Here is a 12,562-nt window from a genome sequence, read left to right on the forward strand (position 1 = left end):
TTGGAAGAAGCAAAAAAAAAAAAAAAAAAGAAAGAAAGAAAGAAAACAGTTATAAGAGGAGCATGTAAATTAGGTATGAGTGGTTATTAGAAGGTAACAGACATGTAGTAAAATATAAAGATTATAAATTTCACATTAATTTAGGTATTCCATTTTTTAACATAACTTGCTTCTTTAAAAATGACTGCAGCAGATCATTAATGCTTGGTTTTAGACTCTAATTTGTAGTTATTTGGTTTATTTCTGAAAAGAAGATGGAACTACCCTTTTTACCTATTAGGGCAGAGGCTTCTCACTTTTGAATTTAATCAAATGGTCTTCCCTGAAAGTTCCCAAAAGCTACTTAGTGCAAACAGTTCTTTTATTGATTTTTAAAATGCTTTAATCAATAGTATAAACCATTCATAATTTAATAATTTAACACCTAATTTAAAGTGCTCCCCTTATAATTGCCTTCTACTTTTTTACGTCTTCCAAAATTCACCTCTGATATATCCATTTTTGCCTGTGGTTATAATTCTGGTTTCCCTACATGCAAGTTATTCAACAGTGTAACTTTAGTGCAATCAATGAGTCAGTTCTGTAACTCAACAAATGTTACCCTGAAAGACTGGTGACATTCTATAATACTATCATTGTTTTATACATAAACATCAAGTTTTATTTTCTAGTGTCATTATTGCTTAAACTCTTACTCAGATAACAGATAAGATTAAGTCACAGAATTTCCAAATTCATCAAAAGTACTCATTTTTGTTTTTTTAAGCAATATTTCTAAAAGTGATTTTAAAATGCAAGATCTGGCTTTATGAGGTAAGTACAAACTTAAAATTTTAGGATTTTTGTTGGAATAATATTAAAAATCTTAAATGAGGCCTACTACATCTTGTGCAATAAAATATGATTCTTTGTGGCAGCAAAAGATAGTCAATGATAAAAGAGATTCAAGATAAAAGTCTAGAAAACCAGTCTCTCTCCTGCTTCAGAACCTTCACTTAGTCAAGTGCAGGGATTATTGAATAAAAGCCAATTAGATCTGAAGGGAGCGTACAGTGGGAGAATCATGAGGCAGAGTTGGGGTAGGATTGTGTCAGCAGTTAAGGATATGCATGAGTGTTTGGTCTTTATCCTATAGACAGTTAGTTGCATCCAAAGAATTCTGAACAAAGGTGTGACATGATCAAATTTGTGTCTGACCGCAGTGTGGAAGAAAGATCTGAAAAGTCCAAATTTGGGGGCATATAAGCTAGTGAGGAGGCTATTATAATTATCTCAGTTACATAGGACACCTTATTTAGTAGAATGTTTTCCTGAATTCTTGCCGTTGATAATCTAGAATCAAAGCACATGCCAGAAAGTTTTACTGGTAATTTTTAGGTCAAGTGTACTTACTTGCATCCCAGAAGATTTTTCAGTGGCTACATTTTGTCTGGTGCTAATGGCTGATGATATTCCAGACATGAGTCAGAGATTCCAAAGCTAATTCTGATTAATATTGCTTCCATCCATCCTTTCCTGATGTCCGATGGTTGGCTTCCAAATTTCCTGGTCACAGAAGTCTAGGCAATGAGAAAGTCAAAAGTTAGGATATTTTAGAGTTTAAATTATTATATGTATATATATTGGCATTTCACCTAAAATCTGGTAAGTTTCAGAGTAAATGTCTCTCCTAAGGAATAGTTGGGGTTTTAATGTTACACATAAGAAAAAGCTGAAAACCTGGATATGTGTATCAAGTATTTTGCTGATAACATGAACACAGTATTCAAGTGGTTAAAAGAGGGCCTATTTTTGGTATAGATTCCTTTCTGTTGTGGATAATGATCTACTTTTATTCAGTTTTGTGCAGTGATCATTCAAAGGAGTGTTAAGAGAAATATGATTTAGAGAATGATAGAACAATCGTCTGACACAGACAATGGATATGGCTTTGCTATTACAAATATTATGGATCTAGATAAGGCACTTAATAATAAGGCTTCAGATTCTCATGCTATGTAATTCAGTGAAGCACTATAGTCTCAGGATATTCTGGCTCTTATCACTCAAAGTTAGTAGAAATGGCATTAAAGAGATTCAGGTTTTGCATTTATACTCAAAATCATTGAAATTTTATCTTCCAAGGGTGTTTAGAAGGACTATGGTGTGTATGTGTGTGTCTGTGTGAAGTATCAGCTTTTAGTTGGTAAAATACTGATCTTTGATGATGGAAACCAAAATTCTTTCAAATTATATGTAACAGACATCAGTTGCCCTACAGAACTATTTTCCAGTTTGGTGAGTTGCCTTTTTCCTTGATTCCTGTTTATACTTTCCAATCCAACTAGGGAAAATGAAATGGATCCTAATCGGCCAGAATTATCTCCTGAAGTCTTACAAACTCAGTGGTTTGTTAATGTGTACTAACACAAAGCAAACCAGTTTTTCTGTTGGAAAATTTCTAAGCGGGTTTCATCTCAACTCTGTTCTATTGAGAGGACCCATAGGCATTTTCAAGGAGTGTGGATTTTATGACTGCAGCTTGAGTGCAGCTGTGTCTTTTCCAATCTAGGGCCAAGAGACAAAATGCAACATGAGATTTTTTAAACATTCCAAGGCCCATCTGCCATGTAACCCACTTATCTTTGTGGCTGCAAGTTCTTTATTGATCCAAAATGGTAAAGAAAAAAAAAAGGTAACAAAGGGGGAAAATGCAGAGGGAGAGAAAAGCCATAATTCCATTCTTTTGTTGTTCTTCCAGCAGCATCTGTGAGCAATTGTCACAATTACTAGTCAAACTGTATTTGACTTGTTGCCAACATGAATTTTCCAAAAACCCAATGTAAACAAACTCTGCAAGTACTTCCTCATTTGCCAAGCCAGTAATTATTTACTTTGTTTGGGCCTAGCATTAATGTCAGTTCAGCTTTACAGCCTGTAATGTGTTTGTTAATGAAACTGTGAGGTCTAAAGCTACATATTAACCTTGCCACCCTTCAATTTTGAGCTCAATAAAGTTGCACCATGGTTTTGTAAACTAGTGTTGGGGGACAGGCAAATGATTAATTATATTTTCCCCTTTCCTTTATCCAAGCAAATTGTTAATCTTTAAGCCTGCCTTGCATTTTAAAGTTAACAAACTAAAATCCAGCTGCTGGGAGATATGATATTATTTAGACAAGTCTCCGTGGCTGTTTTGATGCCATATTTGGAAGTCCTCAGCAGTGATGATGCTTGCATTGATGTTTAGTAACCTTGCAGGCACTGTGTGCTTCTTGAAAGGAAGGAAAATACCTTAGAAAATCTGGGAATATCTATTTGGTAGGAAAGTGATGGAATGCATGGTGGGGACCTAGTATTCATTTCATAGAAACTAAATCAAAGTCAGGTGTTTTCAGGATATTTGGGTAATTCCTCTAATAAAATAGACAAAAATTCCTGATCGGGGAGGAAGCCAAGACCCTAGGGAGAAAAAGACTTCTGACTTTAAGGATATGATATTTTTCCCTCAGTCACAGTGGAATCTGCTCTGTCTCTGGTCCATTAAATATACAGTGTGCACTGACTGCACCCTAGAGTACAACAGAGGGCAGGTAAAATCTTGATTCTCATAGAATTTCTATTCCATGGGAATTGGGAGGACAGATAGTAATCAAGGAAATAAACAGGCAGATTCATTCAGATCAGGATAAATACTACAAAGTCAGTGAAATAAAGGAATGAAGCGTGAAGTCACTGGTGCAGCCACGTTTGTTTGGGTGGTCAGATGATGCGTCTTCGAAAGAGAGACATTTGAGCTGATACCTGCATATTGTGACAGAGCCCCCATTAAACGTATGAGGAAAAAGCTTTTCAAAAAAAGGGAACAGCAGCAAGTATTTGAGCTCTTTGGTAGGTACCAAAAAGAGGAGGAAAGCTGGTGCTGATGTTGCTCTCCAAACAACTTTAGACATGAAAGGAAAGAAGTGATAGGGTTTTAGGATTATACCTTCAAGAACAGATATTCTGCTGAAGATTACTGGGGCACTCTTGATTTGTTTGGGAGAGAGACAAACACAAAGGGGAAAGCACCTGGCTGATATTAAATAAAAATTCCCTGGAAAAATATCCCTTTTCATAAGCGCCTTCGTGACCACCTCCTTTTCCAAGTGTTTGAAGGCTTAAAAGCCTCAGGAACTGTTACAGATTTGACTTACAGATGAAATTTAGCACTTTACTGGGGAGCTCTATTTGATTTACCTGACATGGAAATTGACTCTAGATAGAGGTGTCTATTTTATCTAATATAAAGCTGTAATGTTTCAGGAAGTTCGATGATTATTTTCTCCTTTATCTCCAGAGAAGGTGTGAGTAAATCCCCCCAAAGGAATAATTTTGTTTAGCGTCAGAAACTGATGGTTGTGTTTGATTATGTAGTTCTGAGCTCAGAATAGGCATTTTATGCAAAAATCAATATGAATTATGGACAGAATCTAGCATTTTAGTTACACAGTGTAAGAATTTTATAGTTAGCTACGGTGAGGAAGGAAACTACAGAAGGCAATTTTGAGACTCTCAGGAATCCTTTTTCTGGGGAAATACTTTACACTTAACAGTGTAAGTTGATGAAAAATGCACAAATTGGACATTCTCAAAATAAACGGTGAGAGAGAAAATGTAAAGAATCTTATGAAAAATGTCAATTCCTTATGGAAAATTATATTTTAATTTCCTTGTATGCCCAGAGTTCTTGCATTCATACCTTGTGGATTTTATTTAACATTTATTTTGAGGTATCTTAGCTTGTGAACTAAAAATTTCAACTTGTCTTACCAAAAATATTTTTACAAAAACAATCCTTCAACCCTGGTTCACATAAATCACAAACAGAACAGAAATTGGTGGATAATTGGATTGAGCTCTGAGCTTAAAGATGAAGGAGACAAAAGCATGCCCCAAAGAAGCATTTGATAGTCTTAGTCTTATCTGTGGATGTTTTACACCAGGCGTGGAGGCAGTATTTGTTTACAATAATTTGTGCTATCTGTAGTGACATTTTATTTGAGCTGGTATCCTGTATCTAAGCCAGAACATCCATGTATAAGGGTTTGCTTTGCTCTCCTGCTTTGGTTCAAATGTGATACTAAAGCAACACCGCCTCTTTTGAAGCTGAGCTGGCAAGCTGAGGTGCTTGTTTCTAATAAAGGGACACAGGCTGTAGAGCAAGAATGATAACAGAAGACAATGACATGTCACGGGAGCTTTGCAACAGCTGTAGTCTTCAGAAGGCCAGAAACAGTGCTGCAAGCTACTTTTGTAGATATGGTGTACAGAACTTAATAAACTTAAACTCACTGGATCTGGAGTAATCGCAAACCTCCTACCCCTCTGCTTATGCTTCTCAAGTAAATCTTGCAAATCCTCAGCAATATCTGAGTTTTTAAAAAGTGTCATCATTTGTGATAATAATCACTGAAAGATACACAGAGCCTCTTCCATATTGTTTATGGCTGGAATTTTAAAGAGCCAAGGCACAGACAAAGAATGAGATATGTTTCCTCCTTAATGATCCAGTGAGCCAAACGTGTTTTCATGCATGTAATCTAGCCATTCTATGCAGATGCACGCTGAGTAATGCTCCAGGCATTTCTACTTTTTTCTTGTTCACAGTCTTCCAATCTTTTTGTTCCTCCTCCTCCTTTCTCTGAGCCGTTGTTTCTAGAATGTTCTCTTCTAAGTCAGTGATGAAGTTGAGACTAACTTCAGTAGACATTCTGAAGCTAAGTGCTCAATGAATTAATGTTTTTAAAATATTTTAATTTATGCTGATGACTGCAAACAATTTTTTAAAATTCATTTTAATCTATTTTTAAATGTTTTTCCCATCTCTGCAGAGTTAGGAATATGGAACAAAGAGAAAGCTTCAAAAATGTGGAAAGGAAACCATGATAAAAAATAAAATCTATTTAGCAAAAATGGTTATTTTAAAAATTGTACTTGTGGAAAGCAATGACATTCATATTTAAGGTAGATTGAGAGTCATCCCAAGATCCCAAGATTGTAACCTAATGTATGAAAGACAATGGCTTGGTTTAACTAGTTTTTTAAACTAGAAGAAACTCCTGGAGGCAACACAGATATTTCAGACTCTTTTTTTTTTTTTTGCCTATGGATTTTACCAATAAACTCACATGTAGTTTAGTTACTTTATGATTTTTTTAATATTAGAGTAATGGAGCACTATATCTTATTCACCACACACTTCAGTAGTATGTTCCACTTTCATCTGTTTGTTTGCTGATTCCTTGATTAGAAGACTAAGTGTCTACATTGATTAGTAGACTAAGTATCCACTATAAGAAAGACTGTGAGGATAAAAAGAGAAGTAAGGCCGAGCCTCTATCCTTGGGATCTTCTTAGGGCACATTTGCCTGTGCTCACACATACATATTCACATACACTTACACACATACGCAGATTGTTAAAGTATTTCATGTACCCAATAATAACCTTGCCTGTCTACTTGGAATCCAGTGATCAGAGTGTGAAGAGACATTTATTTTCAGCCTGAGGCTCAGAGAGCCATTGAAATTTCTCTGACCAGCTACAAAACAGTCATGAGGATAGAGAAAGAATTATTTTTATACTTTTAGAATAAACTGTATTGAACCTAGTAAGTTGTGTAAAATCTCAGGTTTCTTCAACTATTTCAGTTCTCAACAATGAACTTTATTTGTAGATGTTAATAAGCTATAACGACCCTCTCTGAATGTAGGCAGGGCACACAGAATCCCCCTGCCAATTTTTCTCTACCACTTGAGAAAGGAGAAGAAACCAGTATGTCAAATCCCACAGATGTCCTCATTGCTATTTTGTAATTTTCATAGTCATTTTGTGTATACCTTCTGAATTGCAATTTTGAATTAAATTGTCTCTTGTTAGTACTGGCAACACAATGTTCTGGATAAAACTTTCTTTTGATCAATTAAGTGATAAATGTATTTATGCCCAAATATTTGAGCAGTACATTTGTTTATATTTTGGATTCTTCCAAATAGTATTTGAGGATGCTGGGCTAAGAACGGTCTTTAGCTCACATTATGCCTATATCTACGTTGGCAGATACAGTGGCTTCTGTGGATGTGCTTGTGGATTCATTTGATTTTAAAAGCCAAAGCATCAGCTTATGTTTTAAGACAAATAACCTTGTAATGACACCTTATGCTGTATTATATCTCTACTTGTATTATCAACATGACAGTGAGCTTCTTGAGGACAAGGACTATATATTATCTATCTTTATAGCTCCAGCACCTAACACTATGCTGAAATACAGGAAAGCCTTGAATAAATAGGACCTAAAACAGAGGTAGGAAAGGGTCAATCATGAAGGTGACTGCAAAGTGCAATTCCCAATGCAAAGCATATTTTTGAAATGCAAATGCATACTTTCAATTTTTGAGAAGCAAATTCACCCTAGAAAATAGCATCTACTGAGCATACAGAATTTAAATATTAGCTATCATTTGTTGAGCTCTGAGTGCAAATTAGAATCTGTGTGCCAAACGCTTTATATACAATATCTTATTTAATCCTTGCAATCACACGAGAGAGAGGTAAAAACAACTTCAATACAACAAAATAAATGTGTTTGTGGGATACAAAGTACTTGGGAACAAGAATGCTGTTTCCTATTTTGTTACTGATTTCTGTCTCTGGTACTAGAACCAGGCCCCATTCTAAGTACCAGAGATGGATTTAACAGGAAGAAAAATACTGTATTTGGGGCTTGAGGTGAATCTGAAATGAGTAAGACAAAGTCTCTACTCTAAAGGCCTAGAAAGAGCTTGTTTAATGTGTTTGGCATTTGGAAGAGCATTTGTACACTTGGTGACAAAAGTTGCATCAGAATATTTGGGACTAAAGTCAGACTGCAGTGGACTGAGAATGAACACAAACTACGGAAGTAAACAGAATGTATGGCTTGTTCTTCTAAGAGGCTGATGAAAAGAAAAAGAAAGAGAGAAGTAATCTGGGATCAATTAGGGTTGAGGGAAGGTTTTCTTCCTACTTGTTTTGTTCAGAAGACATTGAGTCCCTCACGTGTAAATAGGATAAAGAAATGACAAAGAGGAATGCTCTTATAGTAAAAATATAACAAAAGTAGAAGGCAGGTACAGAAATAACCAAAAAGAAAAGAAAGCAGAATAACTGATGTACAATTCTGTACATCTTTTTGAAAATTTAAATAAATTCCCATTTTTATGTACATGTTGAAATTCTATGTGTTATCCAGTCGAAGACTTTGCTTAGACTTTTCACCTAGTTCTCATTAAGCTTATTATGTTTTCACTCACTTTTCCAAGATAGTTAATATTCCTTTAAATAATCTTGTATTATAAATAATGTTACTGATAAAAGTGACACATGATAATTGTAAAAAATTTGGAAAATACAGATGAGCCAAATAATTTTGTATTTTAAGTTCATTCTAAATATACTCATTATCTTTCCGTCAATAAAAATGATGATGATCATGGCCACCACTGAATCAGTCTCTCTCTCATCTATATTTTGAAAATGTATATTGCTTTTCTTGAAATTAACACAGTATCACATAGCCAAAACTATTATAAAATCTACATTTTAAAACAATATTTCTTAGCAATATTTCTTTTCATATCATTTCCATGTAAATATGTATCATCATTTTATTGGCAAAGATAAATCAATTGTAGGAATTCATTATAATTCATTGAATAATTCTTTACTGTTGAATAAAATGTTAGTGCTTTTAGATATTACTTTTATAAACAAGTATCCATGACTACCATTAGAATACTAGTAGTCAACTGCTGAGTCAGAATATGCACTATGTTTTTATGCTTTTGTGATGTTTTTCCTGATTGTCTTCCATAGAGGTTATCCTTAATGTACCTGATCAACAGAATAATATGAGAGTGCTTATTGTCCTTCACCATGGCTAATACCAGAGATTAACATTAAAAAATCCTTTTAAATATCAAATTTTATTTCATACGTATTTCTTTAGGGTCCTACTTTGTACTTTTATAGTAAGATTGAATTTACTTCTATTGACAGTCATTCCTTGGTCATTTACTTATATGGCTATTTGATATATTTTTGTTTTCAGGCTGAATTTCTCTTAGTGTGTGGCAAGCATACTTTTATGTTATATGTTGAAATATGAGCCACTTATTAGACACTTATATTCTGTAAATATTTCCTCTTTTTGTCATTTGCAGTTTACTTTATGATTTCAGTCATGCATACGTTTCAAAAATTTGAAGTATTAAGCATTTTCTTTATGGCTTTCCTGTGAGGCTAAGGACTATATAAATATTCACCTAGTATGGTTATAGTTTCACCTTTTATGTTTGAATCTTTAAACACTTGGGGTTAATTTCATTGTGGGGTATCAGGTGTGTAGTATGGATTTAAGATTATTTTTGTGTTTGGTTAGTTGTCTAAACACCACTAATTGAGTAATCAATTCTTTTCCTCACTGATTTGAGGTACCATTTAAAATCATATATTAAGTTCTTATAAACGACTCTAGGTATAAATATTATAATTTTCTCCATAGATATGTCTGCTATTTCCTGCAACAATATCACATAGTTTATTTTATCATAGTTTGTATTGTCACTTGGACAAAATTTTCCCGCCTTTTACAATCTCAAAATATTTTGGCTTTTTAAACATATTTATTACATCATTATCCTCTCAGTTATTTTGGCAATTATATCCTAACAATGGAATACTATTGAGCAATAAAAAAGAACAAACTACTGACAAAAGTTACACCATGGATGAGCCTCTAAAACATTATATTAATTGAGAGAGCTAGACATGTGAGATCTAATAATATACGATTTCAGCTATATGAAATGTCTAGAAAAAGCAAATTTATAGAGACAGAAAGTAGATTAGTTGTTACATGAGACTGGGGTGGAAATTGGAAGTAACTGTAAATGGAAATAAGATATCTTATTTGTAGGGATGAAATGCTCTAAAACTAATTTAGGATTTTGGCTAGATCATGCAGTAAGGTTACCAACATTTATTTTATTCCACTTGGAAGGAGTGAATTTTATGATATGTAAAATAAAATTCAGTAAGGTTGTCATTTTAAAAATAACTATTATAGCAAGTTAATAAAAATTATCACTTTGTTTCAAATTGGACTATATTTATATATTAACTTTATAACTGATTTCTAGGAATATTGTTTTCTCTTCTGAAACATTATATTTATTTTCTAGGAAATTTTTATCATTTTATTACTGTAACTACACAATTTTACTATTAATCCCCTAGATTATCAGGTTTTTGTTTGTTTTATGTTTAGGAGGTTGCTATTGTTGATAATTTCCCCCATTAAATAAAATAAATGTTTATTGATAATATAAATAGAAGACTACTTGATTTTTATGTATTTAGTTCACAAACAGTCCCATTAATTAAACTAATTATTAGTTCTCACCAGTAAGTGATTCTGGAATGCACTGAAAGGTGTGAGTTGCATTCGTAATCTAACTGACCTCTGGATCAGAGATTTTAGAATGATAGGTTATAGATTTAGTAATTTTACTGTTGGTAATTTCACTGAGAGTTTTCTTCCCCTAAAAGTTGTTAGGTGGAGGTCACTTGGTCCTAGAGATTTATTAACATTTAGTTTGTCAATTTGGTTTAAATTGAGAATATCTACTACCAGTATCAGACCTTGAACCTATGTCCTACCAACACGAAAACAGGATTTTAGAGTGGGGACTTTTATAACAGCATGCTTAGTAAATTAACTATCTAATGGGTAACAATGATTAGCATTTTACTGAGTTCAAGCATATGTTAAGAGATCACAATCAGAATCCTGGCCATCAGGTAAATTAACAAACCATTTGGCTGGGAATAGAATGATTAGCACAGGGATAATCTACTCTATTGCTGATGATTATTGGACTTGAGACAGTTATCTGATATCCACACATTTCAGCAAATATTGAGCAAACCTTTGCTACTAGAGAAAAAAAATGAAGATTTTAGTTGCTTACACTCGGTTGCTGACATATTTACCATTTAAAGACACTCTGTTATACTAATGTACACTCTAATTACCAGATAAAGGTGTATGAGAGGAAGTAAGAAAGGTCAAGTTGTGGTAAATTTATGAAAAAAATAAAAGAGAAAAACGTATGAGAGGAAGTTAGAAAGGTCAAGCGGTGGTAAATTTATGAAAAAAAATAAAGAGAAAAGGTGGTATGTTGGAATTCATTTAGAAATATGTATTATTGTGAGGATAGAAGTAAATTTGGAAAGTGGCCCTGAAATATTTGAGCAGGAAAAGAATGAGTTACAAAGATATTGTGTCATGATAGTGCTGTTCATTTAGAGTTTTAGTGGTACTTTTAGCTTTTATCACTGGATGCAGTAACATAAAAAGGCATTTGAGAAATCTGCTGGTTCCGTCAAAACACTTCCCATTGTATGACAGTTACAAAATGTTTTTCTGGATAATTAGGATTATCCCCCAGCCAATATTGTAAACCTTAATTTTTGCCATTTACCTTTTGGCACAAAGACGCCCAAATTGCAGTCTTCATTTATCATTAAGTTGTCATTGCTCCACAGTGGAAGCATAAATCTCACAGGTACAAAACCTCTAAACCAATAGAACCAAAAGTTAAAAGAATGGAGTAAAAAGCAATTAATGTGTTATAACTTGAAGAAGCAAGTAAATTTGGAAAATGGCATTGAAATATTTGAGCGGAGAAGGTATGCATTATAAAAATATTTTGGCATGATAGTCCTGTTCACTTTATATTCTTAGTTTATGTCCACTGCTTGGTTTCCAGATGCTCGGGATATGGCTATAAAAGAAACAATATTATTTGTTGTTTCTGGTTTGAAGCAGATATTGTTATTCTATCTAAGTTGATCACTTTGCAATAAGATAAATGATAAAGTTAGTGAATCCCATGCAATTTAGCCCATTGCACATCTTATTTTACTGAAAGTTTGCTCCTTGTTCAGGGGCAATATTGCATAAGATTCCATGATCCTAATGGAGGATGAAGTTTTCAGAAACACCACAGATTGTGGAGTTATATATAGCATGATAGAGAAATAAACTCAAATCCAGCTTGTGTCTAACCTGTGTCATAGATTAGATTCCTTGAAAAGTAGACTCTGAGATAGATTTGTGTATAGGATATTCATTGAAGGGTGCTCTGAGAGCCATCACCAATGGATTGGCGAAAGGATGAGAACTGGAAGGAAGTTGTGAAACAATCATGCAAGGTCCTTGGCCAATTGCTACAGGGAGTTCTAAAGCTGGAATGGCCCTGCAATTTTGTCCTGAAGTGGGGACACAGGGATGGGGTCTTTATATAGTTCCATCATCCAAGTCTTTGGAGTACAGAGCATAAGAATTAATCCATGTTGTTGGATCCATGAATAAACTTTCCTTTCTTTTCTGGTCCTTTTATTTGTACTCCTAGGGCATACCATCTTTTATCTATCTGGTTATGAAGAACCACTGTACTACAGGCCTTCTGATGAGATTTTCACGGAATGTAAATAT

At 33.9% G+C, this 12,562-nt stretch overlaps 1 long non-coding RNA gene across 1 annotated transcript in view; it reads right to left on the reverse strand.

Annotated features, from left to right (window-relative positions):
- Nucleotides 1–12,562, reverse strand: part of LOC116538712 — a 344,965-nt gene that overhangs the window by 56,031 nt on the left and 276,372 nt on the right. The window contains exon 2 of the long non-coding RNA XR_004263761.1: nucleotides 1,393–1,559. This is a non-coding gene — a long non-coding RNA (uncharacterized LOC116538712). The remainder of the gene's footprint in view (nucleotides 1–1,392; nucleotides 1,560–12,562) is intronic.

This window comes from Sapajus apella, unplaced genomic scaffold (assembly GCF_009761245.1).
Source record: "Sapajus apella isolate SASKATOON/1434 unplaced genomic scaffold, GSC_monkey_1.0 scaffold122, whole genome shotgun sequence".
Taxonomy (NCBI): Eukaryota; Metazoa; Chordata; class Mammalia; order Primates; family Cebidae; genus Sapajus; species Sapajus apella.